Genomic DNA, 16,989 nt, shown 5'->3' on the forward strand with positions numbered 1-16,989 from the left:
AATGCAGTCCCACTTATCCAGTCTTTCTCTGATTTGTTGTGATTCTTGGTCCTTATTAAGAAAGCTTCGACCTGTGCCAAGGAGGCCTAGTGTATCTCCTATTCCTTCTTGTAAAGTTTTCAGTATGTCGGCTTTTACCTCGAGGTCTTTGATCCATTTGGAGTTAATTCTAGTGTAGGGTGACAAAGAAGGATCCAGCTTTAGTTTTCTGCAGGTGCTTAACCAGATCTGCCAGCACCACTTGTTGAAGAGGCTGTCTTTCTTCCATTCTATTTTTTTGGCTACCTTGTCAAAGATTAGGTAGCCATAGGTATGTGGTTTAATATCTGGATCCTCAGTTCTATTCCATTGGTCTTCAGGCCTGTTTTTCTGCCAGTACCAGGCTGTTTTGATAATTATAACTCCCAGGAATTATCTTAACTAAGAATGTCAAACTTTAAAACCCTAAAAAAGGAAATTAAAGCAGAACTGAGGAAATGGAAAAACCTCCCATGCTCCTGGATTGGAAGAATCAATACCGTGAAAATGACAATCTTGCCAAGGGCTATCTACAAATTCAACGCAATGCCCATCAATATCTCAATGTCATTCTTTAAAGAAATAGAAGAGGCAATCCAAAATTTCATATGGCATAATAAAAGACCCCGTACAGCAAAAGCACTTCTTAGCAGAAAGAACAGCGCAGGAGGAATTTCAATACCAAACTTCAGACTCTATTACGAAACAGGTTTATTTCTTTAGAAATTCTCTATTTAAAATGTGTATCTGTATGTTGAGTAAAATTGACACATATACTTACAGTTCTTATCAAATACCAAATATAGCCTATCTATATCAGATTAATATGGAACATTATCATAAAAATAGCATTGAAATTTAGAATGTATTATGGGTAATGCAGCCATAGGAATGGACTGTGTTATAGTAATTCCTTAAAAAGAAAATTAAAAACCTCCAGACTTTCTCAGGCTACCTTCAGGTTTGAAGTTTGCCTGCATCAACTTTTAATTTAAACATTAAAGTTTACAGTATTATGAGAGCCTTGATTTGCAAGAAACAGGGGAAATTTCTTCCTTGGTGTACTAGCTCTAATAACCAATGACTATTTACTAAAATCTACTCCTGAAGCTATAGGCCTTTAAATCCTGGGTGGATTTAGGGTTTTCATAATCCAGTTTCAGATTGTCTTCCAACTTCATCTTCCTTCATCCCAAGTACATCCCAGAACTCCAGTTGATCAAGGCACACCATTCCTCTACCTTGAAATAGTTGTCTGCCAGCCTAGTGTTGTGTGCACCATTTCCCCATTCTCTGTTATAAAATTACAGAGGGGCAAAAACCTGGCATTTTTAGCTCCTTCTCTCTAAAACCTACCAGCTTAGATTAGTTATTTGAAGTTGTAATAACAGCTCAATACTTAAGTAAAAGCTCTAAACATGTGTGATTTGTAAATAAACAACATAAATTATTCATTTGTCTAGAAATGAAGAAAACTGGTAAACATTTAATTTTTGTATCTTCTTGAAACATTCTGAATGAGAATAACATAAATAATATTCTGGTTCCCTTTGTACTTTTAGTCTGCTTTTCCACTATTTTGTCGTGCCTAGATTACAGAAAAAAAAGAAAAAAAAGATGTCTAAATTAAATACCTCTACTTACCTCTACTACATTTCCTGGTAGTGTTGGTGAGGTTTGCAATGTTTTTCTTATCTGTACCAAAAAGATAATCAACAATGAATTAACAATTACTTTGTTAAAATTTCTTCTTTCTAGCCAGGTGTCAATACAGTGATCCTCAGTACTTAGCAGACTGAGATCTAAGAATCGTGATTCATATTCAGCTGGGCAGGAAAGTCTATGTGACACTTATCTCCAATTAACAAGCAAAAGCCCAAAAGAGAGAGGTGGCTCAAATTATAGAGAATGAGCCCTGAGGGAAAAAACAAAGAAAGGAAGAAAGAAAAAGAACGAAAAGAAAGAAAGAAAGAGCACTAGACACTGAGTTCAAGTCCTATTACTTACACAGAATGCCAGTCCCCCCACACATACCTTTCCTTTTCCAAGAATGAAAATTAAAAACATAACTCAGAAAAGGTGCTAAGTAACACGGCAGTGAAATATTTTGGGTTGATATAAATTAGAAATAAAAATAAAGAAAATTTAACAAGGAGAAAATGTATTATGTAAAACGATTATAGGAAGGTATCAATTTTAAAACAATGTAATTCCTTGAATTGTGAAAAACACCACCTTATAAACATCACCATGGGGTAATGAGCACAAGTGTCATGAGCTTTCACAGGTTTGCTCAGTTTGGTTTCAGTTCTTTAGTACTTTCTTTCATGAGCAACTTTGTTTCACAGGGTTTCATTAAGGTGTATAAACTAGCAAAGGATGTTTGGAGGATGGTCTGAGATTGTATATTTTTAATAAGAACCAGGAATCAATGTTGCAGCTCTGAGGACAACACCTTTGAAATTAAATTAATCGATAAAGCAACACAAATTTATTGAGTAATTATTATAAGTAATTAATAAATACTAAGTGGAAAAGAACAGACTCAGCTAATATATTTTAAACATGATGGACTAGGTATTTTATTCAGGTTTAATAACAGTTTTAGTGCTAGTACTGGGACTTGTACTTAAGGTCCGGGTTCTATCCATAAGCTTTTTTTGCTTAAGGCTAATGCTGTACCACATAACCCACTTATGGCTTTTTGGTAGTCGATTGAAGATAAGAATCTTATCCCAGGCTGGCTTCAAAGTACACTCCTTAGATTTCAGCCTCCTCAATTGCTAGGATCATAGGAATGAGCCACCTCACTCGGCAAATAACTTTTATCTAGAAAATATTCTGTACTATAGAGGTAGCAATAAGTATATCTTCTTTAAAATTCTGCGTTGTGTGTTACATATAGTCAATATCCATAACTCTTTATTTCAATACATAACAATTCTATGTATTAGTGGGAGGTAACATGTACTACTTTATGTAGCAAAATGAAATTTGAAGAGGCTGTCCTGGGTCATGGTTCCTCTCTCAGAAAAACTGAACATACTTTCAGATTTGATGACAAAGCTATAGAAATAACTACTTTCTAATGATAGATGTGTTTGGATCAGTTATTTTATAAATAGTTAAAATTATTTTAGAGTAAAACTAAGATGCATTTAATTGCCATAATTTCATGTTTAAAGATGATTTTCATGCACATATTTTCTAGTTAAAGTATTATATTAATGAGTTGAATGACAAATTTAATTAAATTAGTTTTAAATAAGTAGATGACATTTGGCTAGCCCATTATGTAATACACATCTTACTGAATTTAAATTACTTTTTTGGAGCAATCAAGTTTAAATTACAATTTGGTTAATGAAATAGAAAATTTTGAGTTGTAATGCACTAGCATGTAAAATGATTTAACAATAGGCACTATTATGGAAGTGCCCGAATTTACAGACTGTGCCCAATTTCCTTATTTTATACATAAATATATATTTGGAAAGTAACTCTATCATCTAACATCTTCCTATTTAGAAAAGGAAAATTAAAAATCAAGTAAATGCTGAAAATCACATAGTCAGGTAGAATATTAGGTTTGTAGTTTCCTGCATTTTCTATAAAAAGTATTCCCATTGTACCACCTAGTTTATTACATTATTTATCAAAATATAATAATATCAAATTGTCAAAATATGGCAATATTCCTAAACATTTGCTTATCTTTCTGTGGTCTGTTATATTACATTATATTGTTTGGTATGTGTATACAAGACTTCTAAATTCTAAGAGATTCAAGATCAAGGCATCCAAAGATTTAGTATTTGATGAGGCTTTCTTCGTTATTAATGAAGAATGTGTCCTTACATAAACTCATTCCTCTTCCTCTTCCTCCTCCTCCTCCTCCTCCTCCTCCTCCTCCTCCTCCTCCTTCTCCTCATTCTCCTCATCCTCCTCCTCCTCCTCCTTTTATTTATTTTTTTTACTAGAGAAAATATCCCAGGGTCTGGGTTGGGAGTTTAGCCTAGTGGTAGAATGCTTGCCTAGCATGCACGAAGATGCAGATTCAATTCCTTGGTACCATATACATAGGGAAAAAAAAACCCAGAAGTGGTGCTAAGGCTCAAGTGGTAGAGCTCTAGCTTTGAGAAATTCCAAGGTTGGTGCTTAGACCCTGAGCTCAAGCCCCAGGATTGGTAAAAAAAAAAAAAAAGAAAAGAAAAAAAGAAAATATCCTAGGGTCATGTGCATACTAAGACCTACCATACAATGGACAAAGGCCTCATATGTAAAATATATCAACAGCTCAAAAAATTGAATCACTCCAAAACTAATCTCCAAAGTAACAACCATCCCATTAAAAAATGGGCCAAAGACTTAAAGAAAATCTTCTCTGAAGAAGAAACAAAAATGGGCTTTAGACACATGAAGAAATGCTCAACATCTCTGGTAATAAAAGAAATGCAAATCAAAACAACTCTAAGATTCCACCTCACTCCAGTTAGAATGGCCAGGATCAGGAAAACTATTAACAATAGATGCTGGAGGGGATGTGGCCAAGAAGGATCACTACTACACTGTTGGTGGGAGTGCAAACTCATTCAACCACTATGGAAAGCAGTATGGCAGTTCCTCAAAAGACTAAACATAGAGCTCCCCTATGACCCAGCAATTCCACTACTTGGCATTTACCCAATCATCCAGAAACTAGGGCATTCTAAATCCACTAGCACAACAATGTTCATTGCAGCACTATTCACCATAGCAAAGATATGGAACCAACCTAGATACCCCTCAGTTGATGAGTGGATCAACAAGATGTGGTATTTGTACACAATGGAATTCTATGCTGCTGTCAGAAAAAACGACAACGACCTATTTGTTAGGAAATGGAAAGACGTAGAAAAAATCATATTAAGTGAAGTAAGCCAGACTCAAAAGGAACATAGGTTTAATGGTTTCCCTCATTTGTCATAATCAGTAGAAACCTTGGGCTCTCCTAGCAGAGATTTGCAAAACCTAGATACATAAGGCCATATAGTATGACGCTAAATGAAAGGACCTCTAGGATATAGAAACAAAAGCCATATAATGAGTGATTGTTGTCCTTAATGTACTATGTTATCTCTCACCTCTTTTGCTGTCCCTTGGTTATCTCATATCGTTACAGTATCTCACTTTGTTATCTTATATATTGGATATATTTGTATTTGGTTATTTGAAATTGGATAGGGAAGGGGGGAAAACCAAAATGGGGGGGTGCAGGGGAGAGTAATGGGTACCAAGACATGTGAAAGGGTATCAATGTGTGTGAATTAATGCACCTTCTATCTGGCAAATATCATGTAACCCTTTTATTAATTACAATAAAAAATATTTTAAAAAAGACCTACCACTGAGATATACTTACAGACCTAAAGTCTCATTTATAAGTCTTCTAATTCTTTTATTTTTTTGTTAATAGTGAAGTCATTTTATTCATTTAGGAAATAAAAATATTAAGTAGAAACAACATACTATTAGGAAAAACTATCAACATTTTTGGTGATAATTCATATCAGTATAACAATCATCTATTTTAGAGAAACTCGTTATAACTAATGATTCTTAAGAACAAATTAAGTTTATTATTAATAAATTTTTAATTATCATTGAACTTAACTACACTTGTGATTTTTTTCTTTTACTTTTATTGTTGGGGTAGTGTATAGAGGGGTTACAGTTACATTCGCCAGCTAGTAGCTGCATTACTTTTTACACATTGATACCCCTTCTCATGTTTTTCTTCCTATTTCCCTTCCCCCCCACCCCTCCCAATCATCTTGCTTTCCCCCTTCCCTTTCCTACTTCAAATAAATAAGCATATATACAATATAATAGAAAAAGAGTAATTTGAATACTTCCTATAAGAAAATGATATACTCCCTGTATTGGCCATATCTACTGCACTGGCCGTATCTCCTAACACTATCATGTAATGTAAAATTTCATCATCTGAATTAATGGGGGAAAGAGAGGCAAGCATATATTCTACAGGATTTCTCTTGGAATGCCAGTAGACAACTTTCAGAGGGTTACTAGGCTTGGCTTCAGTTCATTAGCGGTATCTCTTTTACAGGAACACATGTCTCATTGGGGTGCATTAAGGTATCTAAACTAACACAGGATGTTTGGAGTATGGTCTGAGGCCCTGTATTTTTTTACTGAAGAATTTATTAACATTGATTTTTACATCATATTTCAAATGACATATTTAACAAACAAGTATTCAAGAAGGGAATCTCTATATACAATCACTGGCACTTAGATATTATAACATAATTAAAATTAGGCTGAGGGTTTGTATGTCATAGACACATATTAATCTATGTAATGAAACATTATATTTATAGAGTCATAAATTTTTATGTCTATGTAGTTGTGTTTATATTTCTAATACCATGTTCATAGAATTGGGTAACAAAATATTAAGTCATTGCTCTTGTACGGTTTTGATCGGATACCCTGTGCCTTCTAGATTCGTCCACTTCCCTACAAATGCCATTATTTTATCTTTTCTGTTGGCTATGTAGAATTCCATTATATATATATATATATATATCACATTTTCTGTAACATTCATCTGCAGTAGGGCATCGCCTGGCTATTGTGAATAGTGTAGAGATGAACATAGCTGAACAGGTGTCCCTAACATAGCTTGGATTATGATGTTCAGGATAGATGCCCAGGAATGTAAGAACCAGAAGTTGATGTTGCAGCTCTGAGAACAACACTGACCAACAAGGCCCTACAATTTGTCTTAGTGCCTTTTCTACATACCATCCACTCGTACTTCTTACATTTTATGTCTCCAGATAACCACAAACTTGAATGCCTTCCATCTTGAAAAAATTGAAATACTGAAATTCCACTCACCTGTCTATTCACATAACAATCTATCCACTTAATTTTACAACAGTGTTCATGTAAAGGTACGTTTCTTGGTTATTTTATCTTGAAAATGTTTATTTTATTCCTACCAACTTCTGTCATCCTTATCTAATCTACCTGAAAAAGTCAATTCAAATTTGTTCCCCAGATAATCATCAGACTATTCTGTAAATCATTGTATTAATGGTTTAAGTGCTCAATGTGTATCTGCTAGGACTGAATATTAGAAGACTTTTGTATATGTTTATTTGAAATAAGGAAAGGAAGGGGAAAATAAGATGATTGGGAGGGAGTGGGTAGGAGGAAGAGGGGACAAAAACATAAGAAAAGGTAACACAGTTTGAGAAGTAATGCACATACTTCCTGGCAAATGTAACTGTAACCTCTCTATAAAATATCCTGGCAATAAAATACAATAAAAAATTTAAATATAACATTCAGGCCCATTCTCCGGAGCAGAATTCATTAGGTCTAAGTAAGACAATGAATGCATTAAGCTCTCACTATTTTAAACAGAAAGCTAAAATAATGATAAATTGGTTAGTTTATTTGGATACATTGATGTTGGTTTAGATTTTAGTCTTTGCAGTTGGAAAGAATTAATTATAACCAGTAAAGGGCAACTTACAAATATCTATTGAGTTGAAGCAAGTATCTTTGTATAACATCTCTTGCCCAAGTCTGTATCTTGCATTAATGGATGTTGTACTGAAAATTTTTAATGAAGATTAAGAGAAAAGTAAAGCAAGATACTGGAAAAAATTACTTGTAATTATATACAATACTTCTCTCTTGATATTTTTGTTGATATATAAATAATAAGACTTTGTTTTACCCTTAAATCTTTGTAGAAATAAGTTAATCCAAAAATTTGAAAAAGATGGAATTCTTCTTTTCTCATTCTCAAGGTCAGCACTGATCACACAAAAATACAAGAAGTTACAAACCATTATCTCTAATATATGTAAAATACTGAACCAAACATTTCCAAACCAAATTGTGCAATAGATCAAATATACCATTTATCATTATTAATTGGGAAAAGCACAAAATTTTGGAAAGAAATTGAAAAGGGTACAAAAATGGGAAAGTTTTTATATATTTATGAATTGGAATAATGAGCTTTGTTGAAATATTTTGCCACCCAAATCAATTTAAGATGCAATCTTTATTAAAATACTAATAGAACACTTTACAAAAACTAGAAAAAAAAAGCCGGGTGTGGTAATCCTAGCTACTCAGGAGGCTGAAATCTGAGGATTGTGGTTCAAAGCTAGCCCAGGCACTAAAGTCTGTGAGACTTTTATTTCCAACTAAACACCAGAACACTGGAGGTGGTACTGTGGTTCAAGGGGTAGGTCAACATCCTTGAGCTAAAGAGCTCTGGGCCAACAACCAGGTCCAAATTTCAAGTCTCACAATTGGCAAAATAAAAAAGTAATAATCATAAGATTAATAGAAAGCACAGAAGACTTCAAATATGCAAGGCAATCTTAAAAGAGAGAAAAAATTTGCTGTATCATACTAACTTACTTCAAAATACATTACAAAGGTATAGTAATGTAATTGCACACACAATTCTAGCATTCAGAAAGTGCAGAATGATAAAAAGTTTGAGGTTATCCTGAGCTACAGAGAGCTAGTCTCAAAGAACAAACAATACAAAACCCAGCATGATATTGGCATGAACTTAGAGGTTCAGGGCAGAGGAAGAGAATTGAAAGTGCAGAAATAAACCTATGAAATTATATCTAAATAATTCTTGACAAAAGTATGAAAAACACACACTGCACAGAACAGAGTTTTTATATAAGGAAACCTGTGATCACTGGATATTCATATACAAAAAGATTGAAACTTGGCATTCTGTCCCATTGAATAAGAAAATCAACTCAAAATGGATCAAAGACCAAAATGTAAGACTGAAAATACTAGGAAACAACACAGAAAAACTCTTTAAGAAATTTGTGTAGGCAATATTTTTAGATAAGGATTCAAAATAAAAGGAAACAAAAAAAAAACAGAAATAGAATTACCAAATGGAAATCTTCCTGTACTGGAGCAAAAAAATTGTAAAACATGGAAACTATGTCCTGATTAAAGTCATTACCAAGTAAACAAAATAATCCAATTTTAAAATGGCAAAGGAGACAGATTATGGTGGCTCATTCCTGTTATCCTACCTACTCTGTAGGCTGAGATCTGAGAATTTCAGTTCAAAGACACCTCAGGGAGAAAGAGCCAAGAAACTCTTATCTCCAATTAAGCCAGAAGTAGAGGTGTGGCTCAAGTGGTAGAGTAGCAGCTCTGAGCAAAAGAACCAAGTGGGAATACAGAGCCCTACACTGAAGCCACAGAATGGCATCATTAAAAAAATAATAAATGGGGCCGTGAGTTTGGTCTAGTGATAGAGTGCTTGCCCAGCACACAGGAAGACAAGGGTTCAATTCCTCAGTACCACATATGTAGCAAAAAAAGCTGAAAGTGGTGTTGTAGCTCAAGTGGTAAAGCTCTCACTTTGGAAAAGACCAAGGACAGTGCTGAGGCCCTGAGTTCAAGCCCCAGGACCGGAAAAAAATAATAATAAATGACAAATAATATAAATGATATTTTTCATAGAAAGAATTTCTTTCAGAATTTGTTTCAGCTTTATTAGCTAAAGAAAATGCAAGTGAGAGCCTCAATAATGTGTCATTCTGCCTCAGAATAGCTCTCATCAAAATGATAGCTATATGGAAATCATCACTTCTATTGGCCCATGGAACGTGGAGAAAATTAGAGGAGTTCAAAGGCTGCAAACATCAAGTAGTGACCAGAACTGTGATGTCAATTACCCTGATTTAATCATTGCACTTTATATGTATGCATCTGTATGTATCAAATTGTCATCCTGTACTCATAAATTGATACAACTAAAATAACATTTAATTAAACAAAAAACCTCTCTGTACTAATGAAAAAATGGGACAATTTTCACATATTGTAGTTACCATAGTGACAAGATTTATATGAAAAGGCTCTTCTCAAACACCTGAGAGATGAGCTCAGATACATTTGAATATATTAATTTTGGGTTCAGTTCTTTTTACATTACTAGACAGGTGGCAACTACTTTTATGCTGCTTGGAATAGGAACAGTTTCTAAAATTTAAATCTTAATTGATGTTTCCTTTGTTTCAGGATGACAGGCAGTTAACAAGAAGACGAATTCACTTCCAAAGGTTAAAGAATTCATGGAAGCTAGGAAGTATTTTTAAGAAGACATGTATGAGTTTATCTGATTTGGAGAGGGGAAGGGAAATCAGTGCAATGAAGGGTGAATCAATTCAACTGTGATACTTACTAGACATTATGGTAGAAAAACTTGGGGGAGGGTAGAGAAGGGGGGATGTGAGAGGAAATGAGGGTTTAACACTGTTCAAAAAGAAGTGTGCTTATTACCTTATGTAACTATAACCCCTTTGTCCATCTCCTTTATAAAAAAATTTAAATTTATTTTTAAAAGAAATCATGGCCATTCTTCATGTTATTAGATTCTTACCTACTGCCTTTCAGTGTTATCTCCATCTTGCTTAGGATGGGCTTCCCATCATTGCTTTCATAAGATGATTCTCTCAAGCAGGATGACTACACATAAAGGAGAAAGTCTGAATGAAATAAAAAATAAAACTATAGTAAACCATACCCAAATCATTTCCAGGGCTTGCCTTCAGCAAAGATGATTAATTAGTGAGGCAGAATAAATTCTGCTTAGTGGGGAAGACTCCTTTTCTCCCCAGTTTTTTCTTTAGTTTTTAAATTACAATTTAAAACTACATAATTACAATTTGTGTAGTTTTATCAAGGGGTTTCAATTCAACATGTTAGTGTGTGAGTACAATGCATCTTGATAAGTATCCTTCTTCATCATTCCCCCATGTCTCCCATCCCCCCACCACAATTTTCCTAGCTCTATTTTCACATATATACATTGAATATTGCAACTGTATTCCCTTACCCTTCTTTTCTCCATTCATCCACCCCATTCCTCTTGACCTATTTGTTCCTGAATCCTTCACTGCAAGCATCCGGGTGCTCATTACGTTAGGCTCCAATTTAGTTGTTCAAAGCCATACTATTGAAATCCTTCTCTTCATATGAGAAACTTGAGTGAATACATCCATGGATAAAGATGTGACCCTAGATATGTGTATATGTGCATGTGTGTCTCTGCTTACACATAAACTATACCTAACGCCTACAAGTGAAAGAACACATGTGTGTTTTGTCTCTCTGAGCCTAACTTACTTTTTTTCACCTAACATTTTTTCCAGGTCCATCTATACCTTTTCAAATGACTTAAAATATTTTTTTCCTGATGGGTGTGAGAACAATTCCATTCTGTGTGTGTGTGTGTGTGTGTGTGTGTGTGTACAAATATTTCTCTCTTTTTGGTGCAAGGCCTGGGACTTGAACTCAAGGCCTGGGCAGTGTCCTTGAGCTTTCCCAAGGCTAGCATTCCACCACTTGAGCCACAGCACCACTTCTGCCCTTTCCTGTGTATGTGGTACAGAGGAATTGAACTCAGTGCTTCACACATGCTAGACAAGCACTCTACCACTAGGCAACATTTCTGGCCTTACAAATAATTTTTTTCAGTTTTTTTTATCGTAATGCATAGAGGGGTTACAGTTACATTAAATATGTTGTTATTAAATTTCTTGATCATGGCCATTCTAAGTCAATTGAGGTGGAATCTCAAAGTTGTTTTGATTCACAATTCTTTTTTTTCAGGCTCAATAAACAAAAATTTATTTCCAGTTTCATAAAATGGCTAAGATGTCCAAAATTCAACGGGCAATCATTCATCACACCAAAAATGAGGAAAATCTCAACCTTAATGAAAAGGTATCAAGATGACACAGATGTAAGAATTATCTGACAAGGATTTCAAATTGGCCATTGTAGTATTCTTTACTGAGTAATTAAAATAAACACATTTGAAAAAAGTGAAATAATATCAGCAAACAAAAGAAATTAGGAGGCTGAGTCAGGAGAATCTTGCATTTTAGACCAGCCTGAACTACATAGCAAGACTGTGTCTCAAGACTAGGCGCCAGTGGCTCATGTTTGTAATCCTAGCTACACAGGAGGCTGAGATCTGAGGATCGAGGTTCAAAGCCAGTCCGGGCACTGAAGACAGTGAGACTCCAGTTAACCACTTCAAAACCAGAAGTAGTGCTGAGGCTCAAGGGGTAGGATGATAATAGCCTTGAGCTGAAAGAGCTCAGGGACTGTGCCCAGGCCCAGAGTTCAAGCCCCCTGGGCAACAACAACAACAACAAAAAGGCTGAGGATGTAAGTCAGTGGCAGAATACTTTCCTAGCATACCAGAGCCTAGGTTGATACCCAGCAGAAAATTAAAAAAAAAAATACAAGTTAGGGGCATAGTCTACTGATAGAGTGCTTATATAGCATTCACAAAGCCCTGGGTTAAATTCTTGAGTGCTACATACACAGAAAAAGCCAGAAGTGGTACTGTGGCAGAAGTGGTAGAGCACTAGCCTTAAAAAAGTCCAAGGACAGTGCCCACGCCCAGAGCTCAAGCCCTAGAACTGGCTGACTCACATTTCTTTTATGGCCAGAGATGTTGAGCATTTCTTCATGTGTCTACAGGCCATTCCTATTTCTTCTTCAGAGAAGACTCTCTTTAAGTCTTTGGCTTATCTTCTTTTTAATATACAACAAAAATAATTTTTATTGTGAAAAATGTATTTCAGTTTTAGAATTTTTTTACTCTAATGTGTAGAGGGATCACAGTTACATTTGCCAGACAGAGGGTACATCATTTCTCACACATTGACATTCCATCTCATATTTTGGTCCCCATTTCCCTCCACCCACCCCCTCCCAATCATCTTGTTTTCCCCCTTCCCTTTTCTATCTCAAATAAAGAAATAAACATATATAACAGGTAACAAAGTCAGGTACTATAACAAAGGCCAACAAAAGAGAAGAGAAATAACCCAACATTAAGAGAAATAATCACATGATATAAAGCTCTTGTTTCCATATTCTGGAGATCCTTTTATTTAGCCTCATCATATATGGCCTTATGTATCTAGGATTTGCTCTATTATAATTCTTTGCTAGGAGAGTCCTACCTTTGTACTAATTATTACAAATGAGGAAACCACTGAGCCTAAGTTCCTTTGGGTCTGGCTTATTTCACTTACTAGGATTTTTTCCAAGCCTTTCCATTTCCTTACAAATGGGGCAATATTATTTTTTCTGATGGCAGCATAGAATTCCATTGTATATAAATACCACATTTTCATGATCCAATCATCTACTGAGGGGCATCTGTGTTGGTTCCATATCTTTGCTATGGTAAATAGTGCTGCAATGAACATCACTATGCTAATGACTTTAGTATGCCCTTGTTTCTGGACTTTGGGGTAAATGCCAAGGAGTGGAATTGCTAGGTCATAGGGGAGCTCTATGTTTAGTCTTTTGAGGAATATTACATTCCATAGTAGTTGAATGAGTTTACACTCTCACCAACAGTGTAGTAATGATCCCTCCTGGCCACAGCCCCACCAGCACCTGTTATTATTAGATTTCTTGATCATGGCCATTCTAACTGGAGTGAGGTGGAATCTCAAAGATTTTTTGATTTGCAATTCTTTTGTGGCTAGAAATGTCGAGAATTTCTTCATGTGTCTATAGGCCATTCTTATTTCTTCTTCAGAGAAGTTTCTCTTTAAAGTCTTTAACCTATCTTTCAATGGGATGGTTGTGTCTTTGAAGATTTGTTTTGGAGAGATTCAATTTTTCTCTATGGCAAAGGACATAGCTAACAAGTTAAGTAGAAAGCCCACATAGTACGAGAAGATTTTCACTAACCATACAACAGACAAAGGCCTCATCTCTAAAACGAATATTTTTTTGTATTTCCATGATGGTCCTTTAGCTCTTCTTTGTAACGAGAATGACTCTGGAAGTTGAGACCATTAAACTCTTCAGTATTCTTCAGGAATTAGTCTATAAAGTATATATTATATGTGCTACTCTTAATGATAGAAGATTAAAGAGCATATAAATATCAACTAGTTCTTTGCACAAAGCCATTATATGCATACTCTGAAAGAAGGGGAGAAATAGAGGTGAAAATATGGGAATTTTTGTGGAAGCAATCAGGGAAATGCCAACCAAAAAGAGCCCAGGTCCAGATGGTTTCACTATGGAATTCTATAAGATGTTTAAAGATGAAATAACACCTATACTCTTGAAACTCTTCTGATAAATAGAAACAGAAGGAGCAATAACAAACTCATTTTATGAAGCTAATATTACTCTCATCCCCAAACCAGGGAAAGACCCAACAAAAAAAGAAAACTACAGACTTCTCTTTCTAATGAACACAGATGCAAAACTCCTCAATAAAATATTGGCCAACAGAATCCAGAAACAAATTTAAAAAATCATACACTATGATCAAGTAGGCTTCATCCCACAGATGTAAGGCTGGTTTAACATTCGCAAATCAATCAATGTAATACATCACATCAATAGAGCTAAGGAAAAGAATCATATGATAATTTCTCTGGATGTGGAGAAGGAATTTGACAAAATACAACATCCATTCATGTTGAAAGCAATAGAAAAAATAGGAATAAGAGGTACATTCTTCAAAATAGTAAAAGCCATATATGAAAAACCTACAGCAAGTATTATACTAAATGGTGAAAGACTGGAACCATTCACCTTAAAATCAGGAACTAGACAGGGATGCTCACTCTCTCCACTTCTCTTCAATATAGTGCTGGAACCCTTAGCCAGAGCAATAAGGCAAGAAAAGGACATCAAAGGCATCCACATAGGGAAAGAAGAAATTAAACTATCCCTATTAGCAGATGACATGATCCTCTACTTGAGTGACCCAACAAAACAAACTCCACTCCCAAACTTCTAGAATTAATAAACTACTTTAGCAAAGTGGCAGGATATAAAATTAACCTTCAGAAGTTAGTAGCCTTCTTATACGCCAACAGTACACAAACAGAAGGCCAAATCAAGAAAATGATCCCATTCATAATAGCCCCCAAGAGAATAAAATACTTAGGAATATACTTAACCAAAGATGTAAAGGAATTATTCAATGAAAACTATAAAAGCCTAATGAAAGATATTAAAGAGGACACTAGGAAATGGAAAGACATCCCATGCTCATGGCTAGGGAGAACCAACATAGTGAAAATGGCTATACTGCCAAAATTGAGATACAAATTCAATGCAATCCCCATCAAAATCCCAAAGACATACTTTACAAAAATTGAAGATATAATCCAAAGATTCATATGGAACAAGAAAAGACCTAGAAGAGCCAAAACAATTCTAGGCAAATAGAGCAATGCTGGTGGTATTACAATACCAGACTTCAAACTCTACTACAGAGCCATAATAACAAAAACTGCTTGGTATTGGCACAAAAACAGACCAGAAGATCAGTGGAACAGAACAGAAGACCCAGAAATAGAACTACACACCTATAGTCAACTTGTATTTACAAAGGAGCCAAAGGTATACAGTGGAACAAACACAGCCTATTCAATTATTGGTACTGGCAAAACTGGGCAGCCACATGCAGAAAACTAAAAATTGACCCTTGCCTGTCGCCATGCACAAGCATTAACTCAAAGTGGATCAAAGACCTCAATGTCAGACCAGAAACCATGAAACTGCTACATGATAAAGTAGGAGAGACACTGGAACTCGTAGGCATAGGCAAAAGATTCTTGAACAGAATCCCAGGGTCACAACAGATTGGAGAGAGACTCGATAAAAGGGACTACCTAAAAATAAAAAGTTTCTGTACAGATAAAAGCATAGTTGCAAAAGTAGAGAGACAGCCAACCAACTGGGAAAAGATATTCACCAACAATACATCTGACAAATGCTTAATATCCAGTATCTACAGGGAACTCAAGAAACTAATCCCCCCAAAACCCAATAAACCATTCACTAAATGGGCAAGGGAACTAAAGAGAGACTTATCAGAAGAAGAGATTAAAATGGCAGAAAAGCATATGAGAAAATGTTCATCATCCATGCACATAAAGGAAATGCAAATAAAAACAACCCTAAGATACCACCTTACCCCAACAAGAATGACCAAGATTTTGAACTCAATGACAGTTGCTGGTGGGGTTGTGGAGAAAAAGGAACCCTACTACACTGCTGGTGGGAATGCAGACTAGTTCAGCCACTCTGGAAAGCAGTGTGGAGGTTTCTTAAAGAACTGAAAATAGACCTTCCCTATGATCCCGCCATACCACTTCTGGGCCTCTATTCTAAACATCATGACCCAGGATATTACAAGGACACCTGCTCAGCTATGTTCATCTCTGTACTATTCACAATAGCCAGGTGATGGAAACAATCCAGATGCCCTGCTGCAGATGAATGGATACAGAAAATGTGGTATATATACACAATGGAATTCTACATAGCCAACAGACAAGATAAAATAATGGCATTCGCAGGGAAGTGGATGAACCTAGAGCGAATCATGTTGAGTGAGACAAGTCAAGACCTAAGGAACAAAAGGAGCATGGTATCCCTAATATGTGGCTATTAAATCCACAGAGTACAAGAGCGAGGACTCAATAACTGCATACCCAAAGCTATAGACATAGTAATGGAAATATAAACATAACTATATAGACATAAAAACCTATGACTCTATAGACATAATGTTTTATTTCTTAAATTAATGTTTCTATGACATACAAACCCTTAGTCAAATTTTGATTAAGTTCTAAATATTAAGTCCCAGTGATTGTAAATAGAGATTCCCTCCTTGAACATTTGTTTGTTAAACTTGTCATTTAAAATATGATGTAAAAATCAACATTAATAAATTCTTAAAAAAATATGGGAATTTTGAAAATTTTCTCCCATTTTACAATCCTGTTAGTATCCCATTACTTGTAAATGGACAATAAGACACTACAGTATATTTAACATTTATTTCTTTGAAAAATATTGCTTTGCTAATTGTTCTCACAG

At 35.2% G+C, this 16,989-nt stretch overlaps 1 long non-coding RNA gene across 1 annotated transcript; it reads right to left on the reverse strand.

Annotated features, from left to right (window-relative positions):
• Positions 1-359: 359 nt before the first annotated feature.
• LOC150068953 (uncharacterized) lies at positions 360-10,556 on the reverse strand. The gene is made up of 3 exons (XR_016535035.1): positions 10,481-10,556; positions 1,663-1,713; positions 360-444 (listed from the first exon to the last, which is right to left on the reverse strand). It is a non-coding gene; the product is annotated as an uncharacterized LOC150068953 (long non-coding RNA).
• Between the last annotated feature and the right edge of the window lie 6,433 nt (positions 10,557-16,989).

Source organism: Megascapheus bottae, chromosome 1 (assembly GCF_031878675.1).
Source record: "Megascapheus bottae isolate mThoBot1 chromosome 1, mThoBot2.hap1, whole genome shotgun sequence".
NCBI lineage: Eukaryota > Metazoa > Chordata > Mammalia > Rodentia > Geomyidae > Megascapheus > Megascapheus bottae.